Below are 12,288 nucleotides of genomic sequence, written 5' to 3'. Positions count from 1 at the left end.
TAAATCACACGAGGGTTCCTTACCTTCATTGCTTTGAATTGCTCTTAGGTCCACATATTATATGTAGGCCTTCAATGTGATTGTGTCTTTAAAGGATGACAACTCAAATAATGGAAAGTTGTAAATCACATGAGGGTTCCTTACCTTCATTGCTTTGAATTGCTCTCAGGTCCATCGTCTTCTTAATTAAGGGCATGTCGGTAGGTTTTACCTTTAAGCTAAGGTTTATTGATGTAGGAGTCTCAGTACTACTTGAGAGTCATGAACTTTTTCCTCCATTTTGGACCACTTCAAATGTAAGGCGATGGTCTCCTACATAATGAGGTTCTCACCTTTAAGGTAGTGTACCACGCCCATGGTCTCCTACATAATGAGGTTCTCACCTTCAAGGTAGTGTACCACTCCTCCATGTGCAAGCTCTCCCATATGATTACTATGATGATTCTGATCTCAAGAATTTTAAATAATACTACATCTTATAAATTCTCTTTACCTTCTAGGAGAGCTTAACATGGGTTTGTTGAATAAAATCCTCCAAATACAACATGCGAGCTTACATAGGGTAAGGAGCCATGTGTCGAAGTTTGGGACAATCTTGCATATGCCTCTTCAAGGAGTGGATATGTGTACACCAAAGGGGCAAGATAACCACTAGCTCAAACAAAGGATAATCAACCACCACATAGTCTTCTTCATTCCACTCCTCCTTTTGGCTATACATGGGTTATGCTAGAGAGGGTGCGAGATCATGTACTCGTTGTTTCTCCTTGTACAGAAGGCTCGTTATCATTAAAAGTGTTATCTAGACTAGTACAAACATTACTAAAAATGTCGAGCTAGTATAAGTATTAGTATGCCATGTTTTTTTGGGGGTTGCTGTGGTGGTAACTTTTGTGCAGTGGTTATGGTGGTAGTGGGTTGAGGGGTTGTGGTATGGCCTTGATGCGATGTAGAATCTTTCTTGGGGTTACTTTCTTTGACTTCACCTTTGAGCGCCAAGTATTCCACATTCTTGAAGAAGTGGGTTATATCCTCAAAGAGATTTCTTATCTTTATCATCATCAATGTAGGCTACATGAGATGTATCAAATGAATTAGCCTTTCTAGTGAGATTGGTTAGTAGTTACATTGATACAAAATGTTAATACCCCTAGGATTATGGGTGGTACTATCATAATTTATTAAGTGTTTGCATGTTGCTAAAGCGTCCCTCCACACTTGGGCATTGAACCAATGGAAATTGGCTCTCAAAATATATTCGAAAGTAGGCTCATAGGTGTTAGGTCTTATGGGCAGTAAAGCTCTATAATTGCTTATCCTCTTCCTTTAATACAGTAACATGTTATAATATTCTAAGCTCTATGGGGTGAAGAGTTGAAGACAAGATGTTATAATACTCTAAGCTCTATGGGGTGAAGAGTTGAAGACAAGATGTGCTTTAGGGGTTGCTAGGTCTTATGGGCAGTAAATCTCGATAATTAAGTTCTATAATTGCTTTGTCCACATCATTTAGGATAGTATCATCTTGTAATATTCTATACCACAAGCTAAAGCTAAGCACTATGGAGTGAAGAGGTAAAGAGAAGATGTGATTTAGAGGTTACTAGTAGGGAGATGTCTCCATTAAAGAAGGCCATGCCCACAAGTGAGTGTGCATAAGGAGTAGAAGTCACTTACGTAACTAGGCCATGTGACATTATAAACACCTAAAAATAAAAAAAGCACACTAATAATGAACTAATGCCTTTATAGATGACTGGCCTTACAACTCTTAAACTAAACAAAGATAACATTAAAGATTATATTAAGTGTATATATGATGTGTTAACCTAAAATGTGGCTAATAATGACGTTCATGTGGGACTTTGGACTATTAGAATATACTTGCATTAGATTAGAAGAATCTATGTAATGCAATTGTTGGATTCATTTTGTATTGTTATCTCCTTGCTAGTGTTAAAGTACATTTGAGATATTATCTTATCTTTTAAATAATGGATTTGATAGTTATCCCTAGCTTGTCATTTGCAACTTTGAACATAATTGGTAGAGCACAATGTTGTCTATTTACTATTATATAATACATTAAACCCTAAAAATAAAACAAGGGTTTAATTTAGAAAGTAATCTCTTTTTTTATATGAAAAATGGTACTAGTAATTTATGCAAATACCAATCACTTGAAATAAAGGCAAGGTCAAATTTTAATTAAAAAAACAATTACAATCGATAAAAAGTACAATAAGAGTATTTTTTAAGCATTGTGGACCTGTTGCCCCTTCCCTCTAACAAAATCAAAGCTCAATGCTTAGATTTCTTGCCCTCTCATACGATGCTCTAATAATTACTAAAACATGCGCTAGCTTATGAAACTAGCAACAAATTTCATTGCTAATAGATTGAGCTTATCTAAATACTTTGTTGAACCCAACCAATTCTACTATCAATTCTCCATTTTGTCTTTTGGGCATATGCTTTGTTAATAACATTTCCACCTTTTAGATGTGTGAACAAGAAGCTTTCTCTTTGAGGATTTGCTTGTATTCTAGACGCCTTTACTCTAGACCAAGGATTTGCTTGTGATCTAGATGCCTTTACTCTAGACCAAGGATCCAATAACCGATATTCTTAAAGGCTTTAGATATTCATGGATTCTCAAGACCTGGCCATTGTGTAAGCTCACATGTCCAAATTTTCATCCGATGTAAGGGATTGTTGGGTGCTAATAAGGGCATTTATAGACATGTGATCCCTACTTGTGAAAATAGTGGATGTCCCTCCTCGACCGGGGACCTTCATGGTTAAACCCCAACCCACTGTTTGATTATGATGGTGGGTCTGTTTGCAAAGACTCTTGGGATATATATTGAATAATGCATGTCCATGAGTGGGACACACAATCTTGCTCATCAAACTCCCCACCCAAGCTATTAATGATATTGCCCATCCAACTTCCCCCTTGTTGGTAGTTAATAATTTGATAATGCCCCTCTTTTCCTAGAGAAGTGCTGAAAAAGGGAGATAATCTACCTCGCTCATGGACAAAGAATGTCCCTCATTCATTGCACATCCACCCTTCTTTTTTGCTGATAGCCTAAAATTTTGATGCTAGTGGTAAAGTCCCTAAGTTTTGATTTGAAGTGTTCAAAATAGGGCACCAAAGTCCTGAAAAGAGGAGAGAATCTCCCTTGCCCACCATTTCTCATGGATGGGGAGTCTCCCTCATTCATTGCATGGCCACCCTTCTGTTTTGCTGTGTGAGCCTGAAATTTCAATGCTAGTGGTAAAGGCCATAAGTTTTTATTTGAAGTGTTCAAAATAGGGCACCAAAGTCCTAAAAAGAGGAGAGAATCTCCCTTGCCCACCATTTCTCATGGATGGGGAGTCTCCCTCATTCATTGCATGGCCACCCTTCTTTTTTGCTGTGAGCCTAAAATTTCAATGCTAGTGGTAAAGGCCATAAGTTTTTATTTGAAGTGTTTGAAATAGGGCACCAAAGTCTTCTTTTGAGGGCCATTATTAAATAATTAATTTATTGAATGAACTAAATCTTAGCTTTATGCTGAAGTTTTATCACACTATCTTTTTTATTGGCTATTCAAAACAAATAGTCAGGCACCCTAGTAGCCTAGTTGTGTGTAATAATGAGTCATCATTTAGAAAGTAGCTAGTTTTATAGGAGAGAATGAATAACCTAAAACAAAGTAGGAATGCGTGTGGGCTTAGTAACATCAGGCCCCAATTGGGGATGAGTTTAGAGCAAGCATAGAGTGAGATTTTTTCGACATCCACCCTCTATTACCCTTGTCCTCTCTCGCTTCTCACCTCATCCTCCCCAGCCTAGCCCAGCCCTCACTGCACTTTCTTCTCCTCTCTCTCTCTCTCTCTCTCTCTCTCTCTCTCTCTCTCTCTCTCTCTCTCTCTCTCTCTCTCTCTCTCTCTCTCTCATCTCTCTACTCTCTTTCTCTCACTCACTCTTTACCCTCGTCAACCACTCTCTCTCTCTCTCTCTCTCTCTCTCTCTCTCTCTCTCTCTCTCTCTCTCTCTCACACACACACACACACACACACACACACACACACACACACATTGATGTTATTGAACAAATAATTATTACTCAGTCTTTGATACACACACTAATGGTATTACACAAATATTTATCTCCTCCATTGTGGCACACTAAAATCAAGGGAGTAGGATGTCTTAATTATTTCAATTTTCATAGTGCAGTAGTACGTCTAAACATGTTCCTCTTACTCTTCTTTTTCTTCCACCTTTTTTTCAAAATCCTAATGAAGAATAGTTTCTTCATTGTCAGTGATATAGCCATATGCATACCAAGCCCCTATCGCTATACTCAACTTTAAATTCCATTGATAATTGTCTCTTCTTCAAATATCCCTTCTCCATTCATTTTCTCCCACAGTGACTTTGCTTCTAGAGTTAGCTTTATTCGATTGAAGATTTCTTGATCACCTTATTCAATGTCTTTCATTTGCACTTTCATCTTAGATAAGATTGTAGAGATAGCCTGTATAATTACTGCTGCTCGCTAGAGCTAAACATGATGTTTAGGGGCTTGAGATCAGAGATAGATTGATAGTCACAGGATATAAAAGGACACAACAAGGAGCACAAAAGCTAATACGAGAGAGAGAGAGAGAGAGAGAGAGAGAGAGAGAGAGAGAGAGAAGAGTATAAATAATATATTAGGGGGACATTGATGGTCACAAGGATGAGATACGATAATGTGTGTGTGTGTGTGTGTGTGTGTGTGTGTGTGTGTGTGTGTGTGAGAGAGAGAGAGAGAGAGAGAGAGAGAGAGAGAGAGAGAGAGAGAGAAGAGTATAATAATATATTAGGGGGACACAGATGGTCACATGGATAAGATACGATAATGAGAGAGAGAGAGAGAGAGAGAGAGAGAGAGAGAGAGAGAGAGAGAGAGAGAGAAGAGTATAATAATATATTAGAGGGACACATATGGTCACAAGGATAAGATATGATAATGAGAGAGAGAGAGAGAGAGAGAGAGAGAGAGAGAGAGAGAGAGAGAGAGAGAGAGAGAGAGAGAGAGAAAAGAGAGAGATAGATAGAGGGAACACTCTTTGTAGAGACCATAAATTAAGAAGTAATGCAAGACCTATTTATATAAAAAACATGCATGAAAATGTGTGTACAAAAAATTGTACATGAAAGAAGGAATATAAAATTAAGTAATGTCATTTTAGTCATGCATCTATCTGATAATCAGTCTATTCTTTCCTTTATATGAAAAAAATTACATAATGCTCTTGTATTTCATATCTTTCTTGATATTCATACTGCCACTATCGCCATTTGTACCATATTTGAGATTCCAATGGTTGTTTCTCTATCATCCTTGATATTCATTTTTGCCAATGTTATCATTTGTACCATCCTTGATATTCCAATGGTTGTATTATTCCACCTCCATATATTGTCCTTTCATTCAAGTTCAGTCAATTCATTTTTTACACAAATCAAATTTTATAATGTCCTTGTATCTTGTACCGTGTTGGGAAAAAAACTTATCTCTCTATCACCCTCTCTATTTCTCAAGCTCTCTATCACTCTCTCATTTCTCTCACTCCTTCTCTAGTTCTAAGTGAGAGGATGTAAATGTGTATTCTCCAATTTGTATTACCATTTTGGCCGTGGGCTTATCATTACAATGACCAACCAAACGTAAACATTTTTGGACCTATGACAGACAATATCCTTACAAGGTCTTCTTTTTTAAGCTATGGCTAGTGTATGAAAATATTGCTGTGTGCATCCAAGCCAAAAATTTAAAGGTACATGAAGTACAGTTGCTTGCATACTAAGAATACACATCCCCAATCTACCCTAATTTGGAAGTCTTAGCAAGTGTAACTAGGGTGTTTTGTAATAGTGACATCATATCTACCTCTAATGGCAGAATTACTTGTCTCCATTACAAAGATCTCATGCTCCAATTTTTTAATCATCCTTTTAGCCACAATGTTGCATGACAATGACAAGGCATGGTTAATTCTCTTTGTAGCATTTGACAACCTGCTCCTATACCTTAATGTTTGCGCTTGTCCAACATCCTCCTCCCCTATAGTGTCTTCTATCTCCAATATGAAACTTGACCTCTCTATTGCAGCTATCTCTATCTCTATTAGATTAGTTCCCTTTAGTATTGGTCACACAAAAAGGTGGCCTCATTGGAGAATTTTGTATCATTGTTCAAATTTTCCACCTCTATCTCCGTTAGATTGGTTCCCTATAGTATTGGCCATACAGAAGGTGGCTTGTGGGTGTTGGACACTAGGAAAGTTAGTAGCAATGGTGATGGTGTTCCTGTCTATGAGCTAGGACCTAAGCTGAGTTGCTTTCCTTCTTGGAATGCATTCTTCTTCATGCTCTATAGGAGTGTATTGCAAGATCAGTTAACATCATACAAGGTTAATGTGCCCTTAAATCCTTCGCCTGCTACTATTCTTAGCCAACATGCTTTGACTCTGCTAGGTTGGTTCGTGACAAGACATCCAAGGATTTCTTGTCAAACTCCTATAGGCTAAACCAAAAAACTTTACTTCAATTCATTGAAATGACAACATAACTTGTTTAAACATTAAAAGTTGGTTACCCTAACTAGGTGATGTCTCCAATGAGGAAATCTCACATTCTACCAACTCAACCAATAATCCATGGCAGCAATATTTCCATCGGTAACCTTACCATTACCCCACCATGCTCTTATATACATGTACTATGTTAGTGCATCATCCTCAGTTTTGATGCATGATGCGATCTTCTATGTAGAATCTTGTGGTGATCTTGAAAGGCCTTGACAACATATTGCTTTGTGTGTATGCATATGATCTACTCCCAATGAAAGAGGCATGATCGTTTAATACCCTCCATCCTATTATTAAGACAATTGTTGTGTACAGTTTGTATTGCCTTCCAATTAGCACTTGCATCATCATCCATGAAGTCAAATAAATCTAGCATTGGAAATCCCTTTCTCTCTACCAACTCATTTAGCATTCTCCAAAATAGAACTTGTGCAGATGTATCCTTATTCATCTCACATTTTTGCTAATGTCATGAACTCCTACACACACTGCATCTCCAAAAAGTACTAGTTTTTTCTTAACATAAACATTGACATTAGGTGGTAGTAATCTCTCACTGGGATCGTACACGTGAGCAACCATAGTGGTCTAGCCTTGAACCCTTCGCATGTGATTAAAGTAAACCCAGTCCCTCTTTAAATATCCATTACTAGTTCGCCGCATCCGGCTGACCAAATCCACTCCAAAAGCAGGCCCAGATGTTGATATCTTAGCAACATAACATCGTTCATGTTCCTCAGTTGCTTGCCCTAGAAAATAGCTACCATGAAATAACTCATAGGCGCATTGCTTCCTCAACTCTAGTATAGTTAACTCTCGTCCTTGTGCGTCCCCACCTTTATTTAACATCTTGACCATACTCTTGAACCTATCTAGCAATTATTTGTTGCTAAATTACAACACTAAATAAAAAATATATAATTCCCCTAGATATGTTTCAAAAAACAATGTGTTACCTGCTTGTTTGAACAAGCGGATGCATCTACAAGAGCATATCAGATAACTCCCTCTAGATTTTTTGCTTCTGTACTTCATTATCTTTTCTAACCACACGACATCAATGACAAGCCACTTTACAATACACATTTGAATCTTTTGTGGGGGCGATAGGAAGATATGTTAGAAATTGCTTCTTCAAAAAGCTCCATGGTTCTCTTGCATGATGTTCCTCTTCGAACATCATGGCTATGAAACCCTTAATGTGTCATCACCCATGTTGAATGTGCATTCCTGACATACAATAGTATACAATATAAACACCATAAGGAATCGTAACTTTAAGTCAAAATTCCTATGCTAGGCAGCTTGCATATAAAACAACACAATATGTTAAGAAATATTTTTAACGTTCAAATGAATGCTTAAGGTTCACTTATGTTCACAAACCATGCCACGACATACAATTTTGTTGTGCAGTTATTAAAAAACTACCACAAAGGGAATATTGGCACTCAAACACACCTCCATAATAGATATTTCACACAACCCCGGGAAACTTCACATGGGTCTCCACCACTGGTCATGTTAACAAATGACCATCGTACATTTGTTCCATGCCTATCATTGGTGAAATTTGGTCCTTATTGATGCAAGGAAGTTCAAATACCACATTGTTGTTGTATACATATGGGATTTCTTCTACTTTCTTTATATTATTGCTATAACCTATTATTAGTTTTTTAAGAAGATTTGCATTGCTATTGTCATTTACTATGATGCTTGTGATACTATGCTCTCTCTCTCTCTCTCTCTCTCTCTCTCTCTCTCTCTCTCTCTCTCTCTCTCTCTCTCTCTCTCTCTCTCTCTCTCTCTCTCTCAATTTTAAAAAATGGAAATCTCAAGTGCCGAGCTCGCCACTTAGGATGTGGCAGCTTGGGTGTTTTTTTCCATTTAAAAGAAATCTGTACTCACCCCACCTCTCTCTCTCTCTCTCTCTCTCTCTCTCTCTCTCTCTCTCTCTCTCTCTCTCTCCAAAAAAAATGAAAAAAGTGAAAAAAAACCAAGCTACCTCATCGTAAGTGGCGAGCTTGCCACTTGGGATATGGTAGCTTGGGTGTTTTTTCCATTTTTTAAATCTCTCTCTCTCTCTCTCTCTCTCTCTCTCTCTCTCTCTCTCTCTCTCTCTCCAAAAAAAATAAATTTAAGAAAGGTGGAAAAATAACCCAGGCTATCCCATCCCAAGTGGCAAGCTCGCCACCACTTAGGATAGGGTAGCTAGGCTTTTTTTTATTTTAAAAAAAAGTCTTTTCTCTCTCTCCAAAAAAAATAAATTTAAGAAAGGTGGAAAAATAACCCAAGCTATCCCATCCCAAGTGGCAAGCTCGCCACCACTTAGGATAGGGTAGCTTGGCTTTTTTCATTTAAAAAAAAGTCTCTCTCTCTCTCTCTCTCTCTCTCTCTCTCTCTCTCTCTCTCTCTCTCTCTCTCTCTCTCTCTCTCTCTCTCTCTCTCTCTCTCTCTCTCTCTCTCTCTCTCTCTCTCTCTCTCTCTCTCTCTAAAATAAAAAAAACCCAAGTTGCCACATCCGTGGCGAGCTTCCCAAATGGTGAGCTCACTACTTGGGATGTGGAAGCTTTGGTTTTTTGTGTCTTCAAGGAGGTACTTGATAGGGCCAAGTTTGCCTTTTCGTTAGACAAACAGCCTCGTGTAAAGCAAGCAACAAAGCATTACGTCTATAGGTGGGTAACACAAACATTTATAGTTTATTTTACATGATTATCAATGCACTAAAGTGGTAATTTTTTCTTTATAGATAGTTGCTCTCATGCATGGAGAGAAACGAACTAGTAGTAATTCTAGCACCGCTGTGGTTGAGTAGTAGATTGGAACTCCAAGGATATAATATACATAAAGTTATAGGCTATGGATTTTTAGGACACTGAGGTGTACGAAATGTACCCTTGGTGGTTGGATTTCCCACACGATAAATATCCAGCAGAGGAAAAGAAAGAGTTTATAGAGCATGCAAAGAAATGGGAAGTAAACAAAGCAAGAAATGTATTTTTAATACTTTGGTGCATATCCTATCATAACTTAAGATGTTAACATATAAACTATCATAACTTCCTTTAGGGTAAGGAGCTTTGAAGTCAAAAGCCGTTGCGTTTAGCTTCAGTGACCGTAGAAGATAAAATGGAAGACCTTAAAATGGAAGACCTTAAAGGAGATGACCTTAAAGATATCAGTGACAATGAAGGATTTGACGATACGCTACATGGTTGATGGAGCATCCACAATGATCTAAAGTTGGCAGTGTTATTAGTATGGACTCTCATCAAGTATTGATGATAGGGGGCTTATCAAGCATTGATGAGCCCCCCTATCAATCAATCACAAACGATCTAAGGTTGGTAGTGTTATTGGTATTGAATCTCATTAAGTATTGATGATCCCCCCTATCAATCATACACACAAAAGATCTAAGGTTGGCAATGTTATTAGTATTGACTCTTAGTTGTAATGATTTACATGCAAATTCTTAATTTATATGTAACTAGGTGAACAAGCAACAACTTAAAGAAAGTCAGGTTTCTCGTAAGCAAACGGAGAAAAACTCAGGCTATAAACAAGCATGAGATGGAATCTAAAGGTCATCAAAACAAACCAAGGGAAACTCGAGATTAAGCCAAGAAGCACATAGAACCTTGCCCTTCACCCAATCAACAAGCATGATCTCATGCTCCAATAGAGCAATATGTAGGAACTTAGGATCTGCCGACTGAAATTTAGGATACATTGAAGCAAGGCATGTAACAACTCTAAGACAGTCCCGTAAATAACAAAGGCATAGAAGATTTTAACCACACTGCACAAAGTGTTGAATTTTGTTCCCTGGCTTATTTAGTTTTCTACACAAAAGGCAAGTCCAAGATTTTAACCACTATACAAAGTGTTAATTTTTGTTCCTTGGCTTATTTAGTTTTCTATGTGTGTAGTGGAGATAGTTGCAGTTTGGGCAAGATTAAGGTTATGGTCGATAATCCTTTAAATATTGGCTTGGCACTAAGGGGAGGGGAGATACCCCAAGCTTTTGTGCACTTACACAATGCTCTGGGGAGGTTGACTCCTCCAGGTCATAGATTCGATCTAAACAAGGATGTTGTAGTGTTGCTACTTTCTCTCTAATGGTTTATAAAGTCCCAACAAGATCGATGGGTACATGGGGTTCGTGAAATATGCTTCCATGGAATAATTACAAAGTTAGAGAAGAGAAAAATATAAGGGAGATTGCTAACATGCTAGTTTCTGACAATGGTTGTTCCCTCATTATACGTATCTTATACTCGGCCACTTATGTCGTTGGGGCAATGGTCATTTATATGGATGGGAGCTTGTAATGATGCACACATTGAGGTGCAAAATAGAGGTTGGCATAATCCACAGGAGTCATGTAAGTAGATTTTCCAATGTGTAGTCTCTAATCTCAAAAACTACAGTAGTTTGATTTAAAGCATCTTTATGTTTTTTACATTTTGCAGGCTTACAATCTCGTATTGTCCTTCTTTATAAGAACATCCTCAGTACCATCTTATGTATACCCTGAGCTAGACTATTGGAAGGATGAAGGTGGAGCAAGGAAGTGGGAAATAGACAGTTGTGTAGAAGCCTATAAAGTGGGTGTTTCTTTCCTGAGTTTGAATAATAGGTGGAGTTTGGAATCTTATTAGTAACTTGATAACTTTGTGTTGTTCATAAACAAGTGGGTTACAACATGGAAGAGCTTTTTGGAAGCTAAACTCTTGGAGTACGTGACAATTCCGAGAGATATGGTGCTAGACCTCTTTGCTAGGAAGCCCTTTCTCTCATTGGTTTGGGTTTGGGTGATGAAGTTATTCATCATCTTGACTTTGATTCCACTGCTCAAGAATTATGGGAGAAGTTTGAAGGTCTCTTTGGCAATAAGGTAATCAATTCTAAGGTCTTCCTCCGTCAAGAATTCTTCAAACTCCAGATGAAGCATGAGGACTCTCTTCTCGCTCATCTGAATCATATGGAGTCTCTCATCACTTAACTTGCTGCGTTGAAGGCCCCAGTTGGGGATGAAGACCAAGTCGCAGTGCTCCTCACGAGCATTGAAGAAATTCCTAAGTATCGGGAGATTATACCAGCATTAAGAGTGGCAAGCATGAGCTACCATGACATGGTTGCTATGCTTCTTGATCATGAAAGAAGGCATATTGATACTCCTGACGCCAATGCACTATTTTCTAAAGGGAGGTTTCCTAAAGGGAAAGGTAACTTCAAACCTTTCAAGTGCACTTACTGTGGAAAGCTTGGTCACACCGAAGATCGTTGCTTCCAGAAGCTGGCCAAACAACAATCTAAAGACCATGCCAACTTGGTTGGGACTATATCCAACGAAGACGAAGACGATGCAGACACCTCTACTCCAAATCATGCTCTCACTGCTCACATCCAAGATCTCTCTCTTGATGAAGAGGTCTATGCACCGGATGATCTTGACTTTGTTTTTTGAGTGTGTTGAAGGTACTCTGCCTTGGGAGTCCCCCTAAAATGAATGCAAATAAATCATGTGTGTTGAGTCAATAAAGGTTCACAGCCTTGGATTGTCCTCCTAAAATGTTGTAATCTTTCCTGTTTTTTCGTGTCTGACTCCCCACCATTCTGTTATGGAGTCAGGAGGGGGATGTATTG

The sequence above is a fragment of the Cibotium barometz genome, chromosome 26 (genome assembly GCF_041138505.1).
Source record: "Cibotium barometz isolate CiBa-2024 chromosome 26, ASM4113850v1, whole genome shotgun sequence".
NCBI lineage: Eukaryota > Viridiplantae > Streptophyta > Polypodiopsida > Cyatheales > Cibotiaceae > Cibotium > Cibotium barometz.
This window is presented reverse-complemented; position numbering follows the sequence as displayed.